The sequence below is a fragment of the Pinus tabuliformis genome, chromosome 2_2, assembly GCF_031772625.1.
Source record: "Pinus tabuliformis cultivar Carrire ecotype Pingquan chromosome 2_2, CPIR1, whole genome shotgun sequence".
NCBI lineage: Eukaryota > Viridiplantae > Streptophyta > Pinopsida > Pinales > Pinaceae > Pinus > Pinus tabuliformis.
The window spans coordinates 1,150,968,796-1,150,988,782 of NC_142300.1; the positions used below are offsets into that span (position 1 = coordinate 1,150,968,796).

General features: G+C 37.3%; 1 pseudogene across 1 annotated transcript in view; it reads left to right on the plus strand.

Moving 5' to 3' along the window:
- LOC149197478 (WD40 repeat-containing protein HOS15-like) overlaps positions 1-15,416 on the plus strand; it is a 281,562-nt pseudogene extending 266,146 nt beyond the window's left edge. The window contains exons 13-14 of the transcript XR_016254768.1: positions 13,012-13,086; positions 14,898-15,416. The product of XR_016254768.1 is annotated as a WD40 repeat-containing protein HOS15-like (transcript). The remainder of the gene's footprint in view (positions 1-13,011; positions 13,087-14,897) is intronic.
- Positions 15,417-19,987: the final 4,571 nt, after the last annotated feature.

Here is a 19,987-nt window from a genome sequence, read left to right on the forward strand (position 1 = left end):
TAGCTAGCTAGGGACAAATCCCAATGCAAGGAAACCCTTTGATCAAATCTTCTTTTATCTTCAATAGTTCAGCAGAGAGAAATAGTACAAAATCAGAATTCTGTAATTTTATATCAGCAACAACAAACCCTAGATCAACAAAGTCAAACTTAGTCAAACGAGATGAAATTGACCTCCAATATGCTTGGTCAATTTCCCAGTCATCTAGTCCTCGAACAGCCTGAAGAAGCAACCTTTAAACAACCCCAAATACACAGTCAAACTGCAGTTGACTGAAGTCAACTTGCTGCCCCAAACTAGGGCAGTCAACGCTGGTCAAACCTGAGGTTAGATTGCCTCGATTTTCGTGCCAAAAACTGCGGCCTGCCTAGGAGAGGAAATCACACCAAAACCACACTCTTCTAAGGTCAACGCTTGGTCAACACTGGTCAAAGAGACCTTCAACAACTTTTGCGTCCTCCTTTCTGCGTCCTTCTTGCCCTACTGCGTCCTCCTCCTTCCCACGTATGAGCTGCTCCTTGTGTAACCCAAAGCTAAGGAGAGAGTGTTATGAACAAAATATATATAAATAACATAAATATAAATAATAAAGATAATTGTAATAATGTTTAGTTAAAATAGTAATTAGGTTGAAGAGGGATGTCTAAATGAGACATGACTCTTCATGAAGAGACACTTGCTGGATATATAAGCAAGCCTCTCGTTCTCATTGTAATTCATTCATTCTTATTCACATTCTAATATATAATATTTGTATCCTCATGGATATCTTGATATTCCAAGTCTTTTGGAGTAATTAATCTATAGAAGGAACTTTGTTCGTTTCATTTGGTATCAGAGCAGTTCGATTCTTTGACTGCTTCACCGCTGCATAGAGCTCGCTCTCTGTTCTAGGTCTTTGACCATCGAAATTCGTCAACATCGTTGCCATCAAAGCGTTTCGCTACCAATCTCTGGAGATTCTCCATACTACTATCAGGCCTTTGACCATTTAAAAGATTCAAAAAAAAAATATAGAAAAAAAATCAAATTCAAATAAAAAGATTTAAAAATAAATAATTAGATTTTGAAGGAGAACATTCATATATATAAAAAAGATAAGCGAGAATCTTTCCAAGTATATTTAAAACTTTTTACGTGTAGAAGCTCGTGGTTTTAGAAACCAATGGTAATTGCCGTGGTATTTTAAAAGTAAAATAAAAACAGAAGGAATACAAAATCTTGGTAAGTTTTACTTTTTACGTGAAGAACATTAACCGAGGTTTTAGAAACAACCCATGGTAATTGCCCATGGTATTTTAAAAGTAACAGAAAAAACAAAAGGATACAAAATCTCATTACGTGAAAGGTAAGTTTTACATTTTACTTGGAGAACATTATTTATATATATTGTCACCTGCTGCCTTATAAAGTTATATGCAACAAAAGATATTTTGATAACATTGGAGAAAAAAGGTGTGATCCAAATAATTTTAATCGTTCAAATCTAAAGATTGTGACCGTACCAAGAGTCACGTCTCTGAGAAATATATATATATAAAGGATACTATATAAGCTTTATATAGTTACATATAAAAGGAAAAGTGGGTATCAAAAAATAAAAGTATTTAATATTTAAGAAGTAAAATGGAGACTAGTAATGAAAGATTTTCTAAAACCTTTAATAAATGTGTTGATACACTATTTAAAATCAAAGGATCACTCGCAGGAAGAGATATCATAATCTCTATTAGTCCTGCTGAAAAAAGTAATTATGTTAGTCCTAAATGTGCTAACCAATTGGTGATTCCTGAATCAAATATAGTTGAAACGAATATTTATGGCATATGTGATAAACAATACGACATAAGCAATCTACACCTAAGTATTGGAGATTACACTTTTACCTCGCAATTTGCCGTGAAAACTTTATTTCCTGACGATAGTGATATTGTTTTGGGCTTACCTTGGATGGAAACTCTAGGTTCCTTTATTCTAAATACAAAGAAGAAGTTTTTAACATTTTCTTACAAAAAGAAGAAAATAACGCTCCAAGAAATTACACTAAAACCAAATTCAGTAACTCCAGAAGATATCTCAGATATTTCAAAAGTAATGTCTCAAGAAGGTAAAAAGGTATTACGAAATATGCAAAAAGAAATTGGCAAAATCAATGTTGACAAAAATGAAGAAGTTACTCAATTTAAAAACCATAGCGAAAAATTACTGTCGCAAATTAAGAAACTTAAGAAGGATAAGAAGTCATTAGAAAACAAGGTACAACAACTTATCAAGAAAGAAGCATCAAATGTAGGAATTCAAGTTGATGACAAAACAACAAATACCGATTCAGTGAATGTCACAACTCAGGAAGAAGACAAGCAAGTTGAAGAAAAGACGCACTTGGATGTTGCAGTTCAGACAATGAACTTCCCAAGAGAATGTTCCATAACCAACTCAACAACATCTTTGCCAGAAAAAAATATAAAAATTGCCACATGCCCAATAAGGGAAAGTAAAGTCCCATATCGACATCCGATTCATGAGAATAGACAAATCAACCACGCTACGTATCGGGACCATTCAGAACTGAAACGACAAATTGATGTTCCAAAGAATAATGACGTAAAATCAATCCAGTCTTATGCTAACAAGTCGTTACAAAATTCTAGCAATCAGAATACTATACAAAAGATTAATCTGGGATGGTCTGATCCCTTCTCAGTGCGACAATTTTGTTCGTCACTTAGAAGATCATATTAGCTTGTATCAATGAAGATAACAATGCCGAGACGAGAAGACATTCGAAAGCGAAAAAGAGATGAAGCCTTTTTGCATCAACAAGCTTTGAGGACAAAGCTTTTTTTAGGAGGAAGGCAATGTTCCGAACAAAATATATATAAATAACATAAATATAAATAATAAAGATAATTGTAATAATGTTTAGTTAAAATCATAATTAGGTTGAAGAGGCATGTCTAAATGAGACATGACCCTTCATGAAGAGACACTTGCCGGATATATAAGCAAGCCTCTCGTTCTCATTGTAATTCATTCATTCATTCTTATTCACATTCTAATATATAATATTTGTATCCTCATGGATATCTTGATATTCCAAGTCTTTTGGAGTAATTAATCTATAGAAGGAACTTTGTTCGCTTTAGAGAGAGAAGAAATGAGTGAGATGAGATGATGATAAAATGAATCAACCTCACTTGTATTTATACGATTCACTGGGCATGTGTGCCACACATTTAACTGCTGGCTGACCTTGACAATTTGTAAAGTAAATACAAATAAATTCATATCTCCATAAATACTTGTCAGAATCGGATGATCTTTAGATCAATCCTACACCTCTCGACAAGAGGAATCTAGGAAGAATGTCAGCTGCCATAAATGAGATGACCCACATGGAATTTGACCCTAGTTGTCAATTTTAACACTCCCTCTCATCTAGGGAGAACTCCATCTACTAATCTGTCTGACCGTCGATACTGCCCCAGCCATCAAATGCACTGCCTTGCACTGCTGACTCTGGTCTGCTGAACTATGAAGAAGAAGAAATGATCGAGGATATATCATACCATCCTCCACTGACCCAGAGTCAGTCTTAGAGTGTGTCATACCACTCTCACTAATCCCAGATCAGTATCATTGATCCCAGATCAATGGAGGTCATCCTAGCATAGGGAGTATGGTAGATACAACGATGCATCCATCGATAGTACTACAAATGGTCCCTAGCCCCATTTCCCTACTCATTGATCAGATGAGAGGTATTTCCCATGAGTCCCAGACTGCATGGGTAGGATGCCTCGACATGAGAACTAATCATCCTATCCACAGGAGAACGAATCATTCTGTCTAATAGTCGTCGTAGGAGAACTAATCATCCTATCCATAGTCGCCACAGGAGAACTAATCATCCTGGCTCACAGGAGAACTAATCATCATGTCCCACAGTCGCCATGGGAGAAATAATCATCCTGACCCACAGGAGAACTAATCATCCTATCCTACAATCGCCACTAGGTGTCATAGGGGAAGGTGAACCTTTCACCCTGTACATAGTGCACCACCAGAGGATGGTGAGTCGCCCTGTGATCGCATGTCGCTCCAAGAAGTACCCCGCGCCCCCATGGAGCTCCCAAAGCTCAATATATGCATCATACACGACTCTCATAAGAGGGTCTCTCAACGACACCAAGTTGTTCTCGGAAAGTCAAGAATTTGACCTTTTCCAGGGGCTTCGTCAAAATGTCGGTGACCTGTTCCTCTGTATTGATATGTTGGAGCCTTATTGCTCCTCGGTGTACCATATCCCGGATATAGTGGTACTTGATATTGATGTGCTTGGAGCGATCATGAAATACAGGATTCTCTAATAAACGAATCTCACTCTGGTTGTCACACAGGATCACGGTAGTATCCAATGTGAATCCAAACAGCTCACTGAAGAGCTTGCGCAACTAGATTGCCTCACAAGAGGCCATACTAGCAGCAATGTATTCTGCCTCAGTGGTGCTCAAAGCCACCGACTTCTGCTTCCTGCTCATCCAGGATATCGAGACGGATCCCAAAGAGAAACAACACCCGAAAGTGCTCTTTCGGCCCACCACAGTACTTGCCGAATCATCATCGCTATATCCATGTAGTCTCACATCTTCGACAATGTATCTCAAACCATGTGTGATTGTGCCACGAAGATATCTCAATAGATTCTTGGCACCAATCCAATGTGTGTGGTGAGGCTCAACGATATGTTGACTCAATGTGTTGACTGCAAAGCATATATCCGGATGGGAGTTCACCAAGCACATCAATGCTCCGATGAGTTGATGATACTCAGTAGCATTTCGTAAAACAGGCCCGACAACACTACTGCTTAACTTATTGAAGTCAAGCTCCATCGGGGTAGTCACGGGCTTGCAGTCCACCATACCGAACCTTTCCAATATCTTCACCACATATTTTCCTTGAGATAGGAAAATCTCCCTTGGTTTCTACCAGACTTCCAGTCCTAGGAAATAGTGCATCAGTCCTAGGTCCTTCATCTCAAACTCAGAAGCCAACTCCCTCTTACATTTGTGAATGAGAGGGTCTGCACCTGTTAGAAAGAGGTTGTCAACATACATCACCAGTATGAGAGGTTTGTCATCTTCAACCTTAAAGTAAAGGTTAGGGTCGACTTCACTCCTAGTGAATCCCAGCTTCATTAGGTAGCTATCGATCCTCTCATACCACACTCGGGGTGCCTGCTTCAACCCATAGAGGGCTTTCTTTAACCTACACACGTGATATTCCCGATCATGAATCTCATCCATCTGATGTAGGTTCCATCCTTGCAAAGTAGCAAGGGCTATGATCGAGTGGATGGTGGTATATCGCGCAATAGGTGCAAATATCTCGTCATAGTCTATACCTTCCTTTTGAGGGAAGCCACGAGCGACAAAACGAGCCTTATACATTTTAGCACTTCCATCAACTGCATGCTTTATCTTGTAAAGCCATTTCAAATTGACCACTGCTTTGTCCTGGGGTCTGGGGACCACATCCCAAACATTGTTTTTCATGATGGACTCATATTCCTCAGTCATAGCATCCTTCCATACTTGATGCTTGACAGCTTCTGCGAATGATGAAGGCTCATTTTGGATGATCGTGCTCATGATGGTCAAGTATCCCTGATACCTGGCCGACTTCCTACTTTCTCGAAAAGTCCCTCTGGGTGCAATGTTTCCTTCACCATGTTGCGGGGGATCGCCCCCCCCCCCCCCCCGCTCCCGCTCCCAATCCGCGCTCCGGGCGAGAGCGACTCGGGAGCGGGTCGGGAGCGCGCTCCCTAAAAAAAATTTCGCTCCCTGCCTTTTCGGGAGCGTTTTGCCTTTTTTGCACTTTTTTTTTTGTAGTAATGTTCGAAATGCAATTTTTTTTGAAAGAAACAAATAGTTTTTGAGTGGGGCAACTTAATGATCAAGTCTAGACCCTAGTATTGATATGCTATTCATGGTAATGTTAAATTCTTAAAGTAAAAGTGACATTTTCTTTAATTTTCATTTTCATCCTTTTACTTAAATTTTTAACATTACCATGAAATGACTCAGGATGGTTGAAAGTGGTTTCGTCCTCATTGGATTTCATATGGAGAAAGTAGAATTTTAGATTTCATTCAAAATCCAGCAGACTTATCAATTTTTCAGGATTTCAGGATTGGGGGATTGCAATGTTTCCATTGAATTTTGTCATGTATTAGGGTATCGAACTCGTATTTAATCAAGAGTACCAATCTCTCTATGTACCTTGATGTTAGTGACATTGGTTGTCGAACTCCTCTATCATGACCCTTCTAAAAATGTACGCATCACTCAAACAAAATCTTGACTTGACATGCTATGCTTTTTCTATCTTATGTTAATGCTTAGAGGGTGATATTAATGACAAAGATCCCTATACAGATACAAAGGTGATACCTCTGGATATTAATGCTTGGAGGGTGATATTAATGACAAAGATCCTGATTTTGCAACAAGACTAAAAAATTAGACATTTCTTGTGGTGGCAAGAGGCCCAAGCATAAGAAATAGATAATAGATTTACTTCTCTTTTCTAGTTTCTAGTAGCTTTTATAACTATTGACTCTTTCATATTTATTATGATATTTTTTTAAACAATATATGACAATTTAAGTTTGAAGTTGGCAATTATAACTATTAGTAATGAATTATGAATATGATGCTTCATGAAAGTTGAAAGTTGTTTCATTTCATTTCATTTTATAACATTTCATTTCATGTTATATATTATTTGTTGTAATGGTTACACTTAGCTTACAAGTACAACTTTGGTGATCAATGATGATAAATGTTATATATTGAATTTTGAAAGCTTGAAATTTTAAGATTGACGAATCATGAGACTCAATATGTTGTATGTTACTATGTTACTAACTTGCGGACGTGGTTGATGAAGATTATAACTTCTAGATTGTTGTTATATGGTTCAATCTATGTTTTTTTATGTTTTTTATATCTAATTCATCATTCTACATGTTTTTGTTGACATATATGTATCAAAAATTAAAAAATATAAAAAATATATATATTTTTAAAAAATCGCTCTGGGATTCGCTCCCAAACCGGGAGCTTCTGAAAATGGTCGCTCCCGCTCCCGTTTTCGCTCCCGCTCCCCGCTCTCGCTCCCGCTCCCAAGTAACATGGTTCCTTCAACATCATCAAGTGTACCCCTAAGCCATGAAGGCCTCTTCCTAGAAGAGGAAGGATCTTGCAGAGGGCGATCAATAGGATCCATAGGTTCTTCCACATTGGGCATCGTCTCATCTTCCCTTTCCTTCGGTTCCCTGGTGTCAGCTTCTTTATATCCCCTTTGAGTAGGAAGATTGTCAACTTTGCTAACAACCATATCTTCGTCAAAGGTGACATCATGGCTAATCTCGATTTCCCTTTGACCAGGCACATAGATTCTATAGCCCTTAGTATTTTCTCTATAGCCCACGAAGATTCCTTTCTTTCCAGATGCACCCAATTTATTCCTTTTCTCCTTCGGCACATGAAAATATATAAGACTTCCAAAAATTCTAAAATGAGATACGTCAAGTTTCTTACCAGTGAACATCACTTCGGGAGTCTTGGAACCCAATGCTTGATGAGGGCATCAGTTTTGCACATATACGGCGGTATTCACAGCTTCGACCCATAGAAACTTAGAAACTTCGGAAGTCTTTGATCATGGAGCATAGCACGGACAACTTCCACAATCGTATGATTCTTCCTTTCCACCACACCATTCTGCTCAAGAGTATATGGTGTTGTAGTCTCCCTCTTAATGCCGGCCTCTTTGCAAAAGTCATGGAACTCATTGGATTCATACTCAGTCCCATTATCAGTCCTTAAGATCTTGATCTTCTTTTTGGTTTGATTCTCAATCAAGGCTTTGAAGTGACGAAACCAAGTGAACACTTCATCCTTCTTTTTCAAGAAGTATATCCAAGTCTTGCGAGAATAATCATCTGTAAAAGTGAGGTAATATAAATATCCTTCCAAGGAGTTCACAGGATCATACCAGATATGTCTGAGTGAACCAACTGCAATATATCGGAGGTCTTGCTTTGGCTTGAGGGGAATGGTCCCCTTTTGAGCTTCCCTTCGGCACATCTAGGACATACACCGTCTTGCTCTACTGGGAACTCGAGCATCCCTGTCACCATTTGTCTTGCATTGGGTAGAGCTTTATAATGAAGGTGAGCAAACCTCCGTTGCCATAGTTCAGACAGAAGTGATGTGTCACAAGACATGACACCCAGCGGACTTCCTCTGACCTGATATAATGAATCGACCTGAAACCCAAGAGTGAAATCTTCTTTAAAATTCTTTTTCCATACATGTACCTTGCCATCGATGAAGGTCACCTTGTAGCCTTTGTCTTCCATTGCCGAAACAGACACCAGGTTCTTTTTGAGATCAAGTACATATAGGACTTCTTGCAAATGAATTGTATTACCCTGATTCAATTTAAGAGTGACATTCCCTACGCCTTTCACGAGATATTTTGCGTTGTCCCCAAGAACAATTTCCAGGTTGGTCTCCTTCTCTATCAGATTAGAGAGAGCTTCTTTGTAACCAATGAAATGCCTTGAGGCACCACTATCAATAAGCCAATTTCCCAGCGAGTCCGGGGGAGCAGTAGTAGAGAGGGCTGCTAGTAGACAATATTCATCTTGCTTATTATTAACAACGTTAGATTCATACCTGGAGTTTCTTGCCTTCTTGAAGGGTTGTCCTCTTCCTTGATTTCCGACATTTCTTTTACCTCTGCCATTGGACCTACCATTCCTTTGATTGCCTCGAGAGTGACTTTGGTCATCGTCATGGTGTGAGTCCCATTTTATCAGGGCACTCCCTCGCATAGTGGCCCATTTTGTTTCAATTGTAACATTGTCCTTTTCTTCCACCCTTTGGTCCAGCCTTTCCTTTGGATTTAGCCCCAGAATTGTTTCTTCTTTTAGCATGAGAAGAAAAGGCAGAGGGATTGCCTTTAAGTGCGGGCGTTTCTTGCTCTTCCATCCTAGTTTCTTCTTGAATACATCTAGCCATCAATTCCTCAAATCCTAAGATGACATTATTGTTGAGAAGAGTAGTCCTGAATATATACCATTCAGGTGGCAGTCCTCCAAGAGTTGTGATAGTCATTTCCCTGTCAAAAACTACTTCCCCAATAGATAGGAGATCATTCTTGATCTTGGTGATCCTTAAGAAATATGCTTGCATACTCTCATCTTTTCCCTTCTTAATTTCCTTCAGCTTATTTCTAAGGAACAAAACTTGATTTGCATCATTAATTTTAAATAAACTCACCAGTCTATCATAGATTTCCTTGGAGGTGTTCAGCTCGGAAACATAGGCCACCAAGCGCTTGTCGATAGAGTTCCGGATGATCTTCTTTGCTTTGAATTCTCCCTTGGTCCACTTGCTTCTGGCAGCAGCGGATGCATTTGATGGAGGCGCAACAATATTGCCTCTCACATGGTCCAACACTTCCTGATCTTCTAAAGTCAGATTGAGAGACATCTTCCATTCGTGATAGTCAGACTTCTCACGGAGCTTGTCTTTAGCGGGGAAGAGTGTTGAGGAGCCCTTGATGTTTTTAGGATAGCTTTGCCAACCTTCGGTGATTGCTCTTGTTCTTGCTCTTGCTTGGGCTTTGTCTCCACCTCAGCTCTGATACCATGTTAAATTACATATTAGCTACTGATTAGCAATTACATATACATTAAGTAAAGTGCAGATAGAACATTAAACGATCGACAGAAAACAAGCCAAGACAAGAGACACAAGATGTGGCGGCTAGCCAGGGACAAACCCCAATGCAGGGAAACCCTTTGATCAAATCTTCTTTTATCTTCAATAGTTCAGCAGAGAGAAATAGTACAAAATCAGAATTCTGTAATTTTATATCAGCAGCAGCAAACCCTAGATCAACAAAGTCAAACTTAGTCAAACGAGATGAAATTGACCTCCAATATGCTTGGTCAATTTCCCGGTCATCTAGTCCTCGAACAGCCTGAAGAAGCAGCCCTTAAACAACCCCAAATACACAGTCAAACTGCAGTTGACTGAAGTCAACTTGCTGCCCCAAACTAGGGCAGTCAACGCTGGTCAAACCTGAGGTCAGATTGCCTCGATTTTCATGCCCAAAACTACGGCCTGCCTAGGAGAGGCAACCACACCAAAACCACACTCTTCTAAGGTCAACATTTGGTCAACACTAGTCAAAGAGACCACCTACAGCTTCTGCGTCCTTCTTGCCCTATTGCATCCTCCTTCTTCCCATGTGTGAGCTGCTCCTTGTGTAACCCAAAGCTAAGGAGAGAGAGAGAGAAGAAATGAGTGAGATGAGATGATGATAAAATGAATCAACCTCACTTGTATTTATATGATTCACTGGGCATGTGTGCCACACATTTAACTGCTGGCCAACCTTGACAATTTGTAAAGTAAATACAAATAAATTCATATCTCCATAAATACTTGTTGGAATCGGATGATATTTAGATCAATCCTACACCTCTCGACAAGAGGAATCTAGGAAAAATGTCAGCTGCCATAAATGAGGTGACCCACATGGAGTTTGGCCCTAGTTGCCAATTTTAACATATTAGCTTTTAGGGTTTTGGACAAACATGACCTCTTGAACTCTATACAAGAAAGATGAATGTTATTGTAATAGTATAAAGTATTTTGTAATATAATATTGTTATCATTCTTTGTCAAGTGTCTCTGTTTCGACCCTATCTAGGGCTTTAAACATTTGGTGATCTAGCTCATTTCATAGTATAAAGCCCTCATAACAGACCTTTTGATTAGGTATCTCTGTTTCAACCCTATCTAGGTTTTTAAACATTTGGTGATCTAGCTCATTTCATAGTATAAAGCTTTCATAACAGACTGTTTGAGAAAGTAGTATAGAAAATTGCATATATGTATTTTTGAAATTGTTTCTATCCCTTGGCAAGCACGACTTGATAAATTACCTCAAAATGTTGCAACTTTGTGTGATGGAGTTGAAACATGGGGACTTCTCTTGTGCACCATTGCAAAGGAGCCCATATATGCGACCACTGACAACCACAAGAGGACCAGCATAGGTTTCAACTCATACAATGGACAACAGATGCCAAGAAATGAAACCAAGGACTCTATTTAAACGCAAAAGGAAGGGGGCCTGTATATCCTGCCAATAAAATAACCAATAGGAGTATTGGCATAGGTTTTAGCTTGCACAATGAGAGTTAGATGCCAAGAAACAAAACCAGAGATTCTATTTACACGAAAGGAAGTGGTCCTGATTATTTGGACCAGCCAATCCTAGGGGAAAGGATTATACATGTGAGACTCTTTATGAAGGAAGAGTGACTTAAAAGTTAACGAACCAGATCAGAATGACGAGGGAACCCTCTGAGGCATAGGCTAACACCATGTTATAACCGCTGGAACAAACAATTTGGTTTATTTCACTTTAAAACTAGACTGGGTTTCTTGCAATATTACCAGGATTTTTATCTATAGCTGTACAAATGGACTACTAAGGTTTTACACATTACTGAGTAGAGGATACAGCCAATAAGCCATACTTGGAAAGAATATTAGGTGATGTGTATCTAAATGTACTGTGTTATTTATGTGAAGTTGTATATGAGCTTTTATTATGTCACGAGTTTTTGGTACTAAAACAGGATGTGCTATTTAGTAGTTATTCCAGGCTTTGTTAGCTATCTTAACAAGGCTTTGTGGATCCTACAAATTATTTTGCTAACACATTCTTAGCCTTATTCATTTCAGACACATATGCTTACTATGTCACAAGTTTTTTGTAATAAAACAGGATGTGTTGTTTAGTAGTGAGTCCAAGATTTTTTATATTAAATATTAATACCAGATCTGATTTATTTATACCTCAACAATTCTTTTATTTATTCAACAATCACTGAAAACTGCTGGAAAATAAAATTACTGGTATTTTAACTTTCAGAAATAAAATAGGGAAATCAATCACACTACAACAGCAAATTTTTGCTCAACACAATCTCCCTTCATATTAAACGTTTCAAGAAAATTTGGGCCTAGATCCACAGAGAATACACAAAAAAATACAACTGCTAGGAACTTGGAAATTGGAAGGAAATCGGTCCCTGCAAATCTGTACCACTGGAAGACTTCAACCTCTGGAAAACGTAGCCTCCCTCACCAGCAATTCGGTCCCTCTCTTTCCTCCCCTACGATCCTCGCACACTTGAGAAATTTGGCCTTTGGATATTTTGGCTTTTCAGTTGACTCGGCCTCTCTCTTCTAGCTTTGGTTTCCCTGAAAATTTCCCCTGAAATTCCCCTGCTGCAATTCTTCTCCCTTCTCTTCAGTCTTGGAGTCTCTCACTCCTTGAGAAAATCACTTTCTCATAACTTTGCTTCTGTGTCTTCATCCTCTCCCATATGTTCTTTTTATAATTGCTCCATGGACCAAATCCCTTATCTCCAAGGTGATTGAGGGCTATGATTAAATCTTAGCTTTTTTTTATCAACGATGGAGATTAGATCTAAGTCACTTAAATAATTAATTATTTATCTTTAGGAAAACATTAGCCCAAAGTTACATAATTTAAATAATTAATCAATGTACTTTTTCCGAAGTTAAAACATAGGAAGGAGATCATATTAGTTGCTTCTCTCGAACAACCACCTAAAGAAGATTTCTTCTCCTGCATGCAAGACACCAGCCTACGCAGAAGACTTTCGGATGCTACAAAATCAACATGTTAGCTATCTTAACAAGGCTTTGTGGATCCTTCAAATTATTTTGGTGCATTGGTTATCGCATGTTTCTATTTTTAATTCTGTGCTACAGTTTGCAGTGAGTATAGAACATTAATTTCCTGAGTTTATGGTAATATACTTCCAACATTCTTAGCCTTATTTATTTCAGATGCAAATGCTTACTAATGAAGCCTTTGTGACAGTGCATCATTTGACTCAACAATCAAACTATGGGATGTTGATCAAGGAAGCCAATTGTTCAGCTTGACTAGTCATAGGTATGTAAACTGAATTTGTGCTTCTTATTGTCGTCGTGCAAAACCATTTACTTTTTATTGTTTCACGTGATTATATATATATATATATAATGCTGAATGCTTAGTAGATACTTGAGAACTTCAGTTTTGAGAGCCTCATGCTCTAGTAAAGTGAACCACAATCCCAAGGGCATGGTACTTTTGTTTCACTGCAAAATATAAGGCACAAGGAATGTGTTCTTGATTATATGCATCTTATGAAATATGTGTCCTATGAGATACATATCTTATGAAATATATTTAGTAGTGGAAAGATCAAAGTTGGTGTGTGTGTGTGTCAGAGAGAGAGAGAGAGAGTTCAACCTGCTCGGTTTTCACTTCTCTTGTTTGGTTTGAATTCATTTCCATTTTGATGTTTGGATTTTTTTTTTTTTCTGATCATTTTCCTTTATTCCCCCAAAATTTGGAGGACATCATTATGTTTTCATCCAAAACAATTATTTTCGACTCTACTGTTCCCTTGTAACATGTGTATAGCAAATTCTGGTAGCTGGGTGACTTGCATTATGAGTGGGTCTTGTCTTCTTTATACAACTCCAAAGTTGTCTTCTTTATATAACTTCTTGTTTTGGAAGGTGTTTTCCCTCTTCATCTTCAATCTGCTCTTAAGCCAAATAATTACTTTGGAGGTTTCCCACCCTTCGTCTTTAGCCTACCAAATTTCTTTAGATGTATAGAACTGTCCTCATTCTGGGCATTTTGTTTTTTATGAAAATCTTGATGGATTTTTCTCTAATTTATGTGGAGGATTTGGATTATGCATCTTAGTGTGGAGGGCTGTGGCCTCTACCCATTGCCAGTTTTTTTGTCTATTTTCTATTATTGTTACCGCTGCCAAAAAGTTTGTGCAACACACATGAACTGCCATGTTTGCTGTGCTTAGTTTGCATCTGTGCTTGGTCATGCTTTATCATCTCAACTAGCCATAGTATACTCACCAGCAGACAAAAGAACACTAGTATAAATGAGTATCAAATATTGGTAGTATAAATAGATTTGATGTTGTGCCATGATTAACATGGGGATCACGCTAGTGAAATTTTCCTTTTTATCTTATGAATCTTAAACCAAGTTTCTTAATAAATTTATCTGATGTGTACCTTAGCATGTTTCAAATACAAATGATGCATGCAATCCTACCAGTGGGTTGGATTAGAGCTTAAGATTGTGTGGCTTACATGATTTACAGTTGGTTCTTGTTAGCAATTATAAAATAAGATGTTTGATTCAACTGCATAATAAGAAGTAAGAACAAAGCAAGGGTTAGATAATTACGTCTTGTTCTGCCATCCTTGCCAAAAATAGGTAGATGGTCCTTTAGGGTGCTTTGTCTTGGACAAATAGAGGTCAAAATACATAACAATCCACCTCTTCTGTAATTGTTTTTATTGTTAAGTGTACATACCTAGTACCATATACAGTAATTTGCTTTTTTGTTTATTTTTCATGTCATCGTCTTTCATATTACCATGCTGCCTGTCTCTGAATGATGCTGGCTAATTGAGTTTCACTGGAATCTTAGATTTTTCCTGTCTATTGGCAAATGATGGGTTGGACATGGTGATTGTTATGAATTTTTGGGCTATTTTGGACCTCTTTGGTACTCTTCCATATCTGTTTGGGTTTGACACGAACTAGGCATTGTATCACTGGTAGTTAGCGTTCTGGTCCCCGTGATTTACATTCGTGATTCCTGGTCAGTAATGTTTTCAAGTATTCACTTAAGAGAGAACCATAACAACTTTTTTATATCTTGCTGCTTCTTTGTTCAGTGAACCTGTATATTCAGTTGCTTTCAGTCCAAATGGAGAGTACCTGGCAAGTGGATCATTTGACAGGTGTTTGCATATCTGGTCTGTGAAGGATGGAAGCCTTGTCAAGACATATAGAGGAAGTGGTGGAATTTTTGAAGTTTGCTGGAATAGAGAAGGCGATAAAGTTGCAGCTTGTTTTTCAAACAACACAGTCTGTGTATTGGATTTTAGAATGTAACTTCAGGAAATAGCAATGATTCTTCCCCGGAAGGATGTTTCCTGCTGGGTTATAAAATAGATTCATTTGGTTCATTCTACATTATTTTGTCTGATCGTTAAAATTTCTCAGTTATATTTGCATATGGCTTCCTGTTGATCTTGGTGCTGTTTGAGTTATTCCAACTAACTAATAATTTACAAGTTGAGATCCCATATTATTTATATATTGTGCAAGGTTCACTGTTTGTAAACCGTATAAGCAGTAAACCATATGTATATCATATCAGGCTAACATAATGAAAGTAGTAAATTGTGATACCAGGAGCATTAGAAGTAATTTTGTTTTTTATTAGTTGTTAGGTGTAAACTGGTTAATGACTTCACTTCCATTTTTGGTGCTTTGGAATCTGCTTTTCACTTGGACGGAATGAATGTTCTTCAAATTTGGTGGTTTGGAATCTACTTGTCACTTGGTAGAATGAGCATAAGGAGTCTTATATCCTTTATATGAAGGAAGATAAGAATGACAATGTAAGTTAAATTTTGTAAGGAGTCTTATATCCTTTATATGAAGGAAGATAAGAATGACAATGTAAGTTAAATTTTGTTACAAAACTAGGTTTTGGTGGTTTGGAATCTACTGGTCACATGCGTTTGAATGAGCACAAGGGGTCTTATGTTTTGTTTATATGAATGAATATAAGAAATGATAATATAAGTTAAATTTTGTAACAAGACTATCGTATTTTATGCCGCTGCTTTAGATTGTAATGCACACCGGGGCATTCATTTACAATGATAGAATTAATAGGGGCATGCCTAAGATTGGGAGGGACAAATTTGTTTTATGAATTTATTATTTGGATGGTGTATAGTTTTTTTCTTTTAGGCTAGGGAGTATTTTGCAGAGAACTTTTAAACAGTTTAATTCATTTTGAGGATGGTATCTGTGGTAAACTTTAGATTTTTCAGCCTATGTCAACCACAGGGCTCAAAGATGTTAGAATAGTATACTTGCTTAAAACTACTAAAACTATTATAACAATATGGTAAAAACACATTTTACTTGCGGGAATTGAATCTGAACGAAGAAAATAATACAACTTTGAACATGGTATGATATTTGTTATGCGGGAATTGAATTGGAAAGAAGAAAAGCATACAACTTTGAACAACATGGTATGATATTTGTTTCATTCCTTCTAATATGTGCTTGAACAGTACTAAACTATGCAAAATGGTCCTTTAAATGCTAGCATGCACTAGTATGGCTGAGTGATTTTAGAATGATCGGATGTTCCTAATTAAAAAGAACGGATATGGAAAGAGGTGGAAAAAGTGAACGGAGGCTACTTTATTCTTGTTTGTTTTCTCCAATTTCCTATATTATGATACTGAGGAAGTATTTGGACCAGAATATGGACAAAGTTGTTCGAGCCTATGTTAAAGATTGATTACCACTTACTGGGGCATGCCGTCTTCATAGTCTCGAGGTTAGATCCCCCTCTCGTATTTTTGATACTTGATTACCACTTACTGCGGCATGCCGTCTTCATAGTCTCGAGGTTAGATCCCTCTCGTATTTTTGATACACTACTCAATCGAGCTACGAAACTGAAGGCAAAGGGACCAGTCCTGACATCTACATTGATACTCTCCTTTTCTTTTCCGCAATATCCCTATTTCACTGTTGGAATATAGTCTAACAAATTTATATGCTATTAAATAATTTAGTGTTTGGTTTTATGTTATTAAATAATTTAGCATTTGGTTTAATTATTTCAATGAGAACATAATCTAACAGATTTGTACTGCAGTGTTATTAAACAATTCTATGTTTAATTGCTTAATTATGAATAAAGTTAATGCAGTGTTATTAAACAATTCTATGTTTAATTGCTTAATTATGAATAAAGTTGGAGATATAGGTGGAATACTAATAGCAAACGTTCCAAAGAATAACATGTAAGAGGGGTTTTCGTTCCAAAGAATGACATGTAATAAGGGGTGTTCAGGTCGTCAGTCTTTACCTTTTATCAACCATAGATTGATATCTCATCACACCCTTAGATTGCTCTCTCATTAGGGTTGTAATTTGAAGTTTTGGTTAATCGAATTTGGTAGTTGATTGGGTGCTTTGACTTGAAATATTTTCCATTGAGTTTGTAATGTAAATGTAGATTGTATTGGAAATTTGCTAAATTCTTGTGTGTGAGGTTGTAAATGCATTGTATTCCGAAGGGATAGTTTAGTTGGTCGAGTTCCCGTATTTCACCAATGGAGGTCATGGGTCAAATCTCCTCGAGCCCCTTGGAGTTAGGCCCTACTAATTTGGCCGAAGGGTAGATCCCTTCAGGTTGATTTGTTGAAGAATCTAGGGCAAGGAAAGTTAAGATGATTTTTCATTACATGATAACAATTTGTGAAGTATTTAAATAATTTATCTTAGCTTGATGTTTACTTCATTATTAGCATGTGTGTGTTAACTTCATCAAACTGCTATCAAGAATAAAAGAGACAGGAACCCAAATGTTTGGCTTTTGCCAGGGCCAAAACCTCTCCCTCTTGGAGAGGAAAACCCATGCAAAATTCTTCTTATAGAGATTCTATTGACGAATACCAAGACCATGACCCTTGAAACTATTTGCCTCTCCAAGACCAAGTCATCAATCCTTTTTTCTCGAGCACTGCTGAGATCATCATCTTGCTGCTCCTCTGACACCATTGCATTGTTGTAGCAATGTCATTAGGTTTATCATGGCTACACCATGGTTGTCTCTATCATGACAACACTTCACTGTACTGCTTCTTTCATCATACTTGCACTGTAATACTTCTTGTGATCTTTGTCATTGTGATTGCCTTTGAAATCATATTCATATTGAGATTACTATCTTGACTGAGATTATAACCATGTTATAATAGAGATAACTTATTGTACCTTATCCGAGATTTCAAACCTCCAAGAAGGACATCCTAAACTGTTCTCTATCCATCCATCACTGCACCTAGTCACCGAGGTCTTGCACCTAAGTCTGTAGCTATGCCGAGACTGTAATACATATAAGGCAAAGATGTGATCTTCGTTGATCCTATAGAATAGATCCATTACTGCACCTAGTCACCGAGGTCTTGCACCTAAGTCTGTAGCTATGTCGAGACTGTAATACATATAAGGCAAAGATGTGATCTTCGTTGATCCTATAGAATAGATCCATCACTGCTCATCCTTGTACCTAGTATCCTACTGGGATACCATGACTGCTCGTCGTACTTATCCATGTAATGTGAAGACAATCACTATAAGGGTTAGGTCTCTATATAGTTTAGACCTTACTGCAATAACCTCATCCAAAGTCTTTACTTCCTCGTCCATTCGAGCATTGATTCATAGGTAGCATATAGATCAGATTTGTGTCCATATTATACTTTCAAGTTCTGGTCATGACTGCACCTAATACACTAGCCAAGGTGCAGCCAGACCCTTCTTCTTCATGCGAGATCTTCTTCCTTGATTACGTGCTCTCTGCCTCCTTGACTGCAGCTCCCTCACCTGAGTCCTTGTTTTCCTGTGGTGACATGAGATCACGCTGCCTGCACCCATACGAAGCACACCTTCCTGCACCTTATACCCTATTGACATCTCAGAGAAATGTGAGATCTTCACAACTTATTTTTGGATACCTCAACAGGGTATTTATAATGGTTGTGCACATATATATTAGGCCGACATGACCTTCTGAACCAACGTGTCATTTTATTCAAGTCTACATGTCATATATTTATATATTTAATCCATTTTTGAGCTGACATGAAGATCCTTTGAATCTTTTGCTTGTAGACTTTGGTAGGCTTGCTTTTGAGGCATTGATCTTGGCCTTGGAGGGTTGTTTAGACAACTCGAAGATTTGTACATATTTACATAAACTCATGAAGAGTTTTTATACACATGACATGACTCTTTTACATATGAATAAATCTTAAAGACATCAAGAAGAAGTCTTTCACCTAGAGACACTTCTTGCTCATGAAACCCATGTAGCAAGATTACAAAAAATAATTTATTACATCATGTATTATATCACTGACAAAGATCATGTCATTATGAACATTGAACCTAGTTACACTTTCTTCAACATGATCCACCTAGATTTTCCCATGGATGGAGTGGGCACTCGGTGTCCATGAACCACATTAAAAGAAGAGAGGTTGTAAATGGATTGTGTAATAGATAATCCATTGTAATTGGCCAATAATTATGGATATGATATTTGTATAAAACTTGTAATGCTTTCTATTTTGAATTAATTTGATGTTTGAAAAGGAAAATAAAGATATGCTCTTAAAATAATATTGCCGATAATAATAGTAATGATAGTAATATATATATATATATATATATATATATATATATATATATATATTTTACTGAAAATGGAATTAAGAGAAAAAAATTAAATAAAGTGTCAAATAATGCATATATTCTAAATGCTAATTGTTTGATGAGTGAAATGTATGAATGGAGTTTTTCACCATGGAATGAACAGAAAATATGAATAGAAGTTAGCACAAGTTATTAAATGAATACTTGGTGGTCTTGCATTCTAATGATTTAGAGGTTGGTTGTCCCCCATGCATGGTTGTGATTAGCAATTGTGGTTTTGTTGGAACTTGATGATTCTATGTTCATCCACATGTAAGTCAAATTCTCTTTGAAACTTTTAAGCATGATCCATAACTTCTCATCTCATATTCGATTATGCTGATTTATTTAATAAAAATAAAAAAGTCTAGAAATGTGACTTACTTATATATGTTCATATTTAGCAATTTGAACATGTCATATAGTGTTATAATTTTTGCTCTAACCCTAAGGGCTTATGAACCTC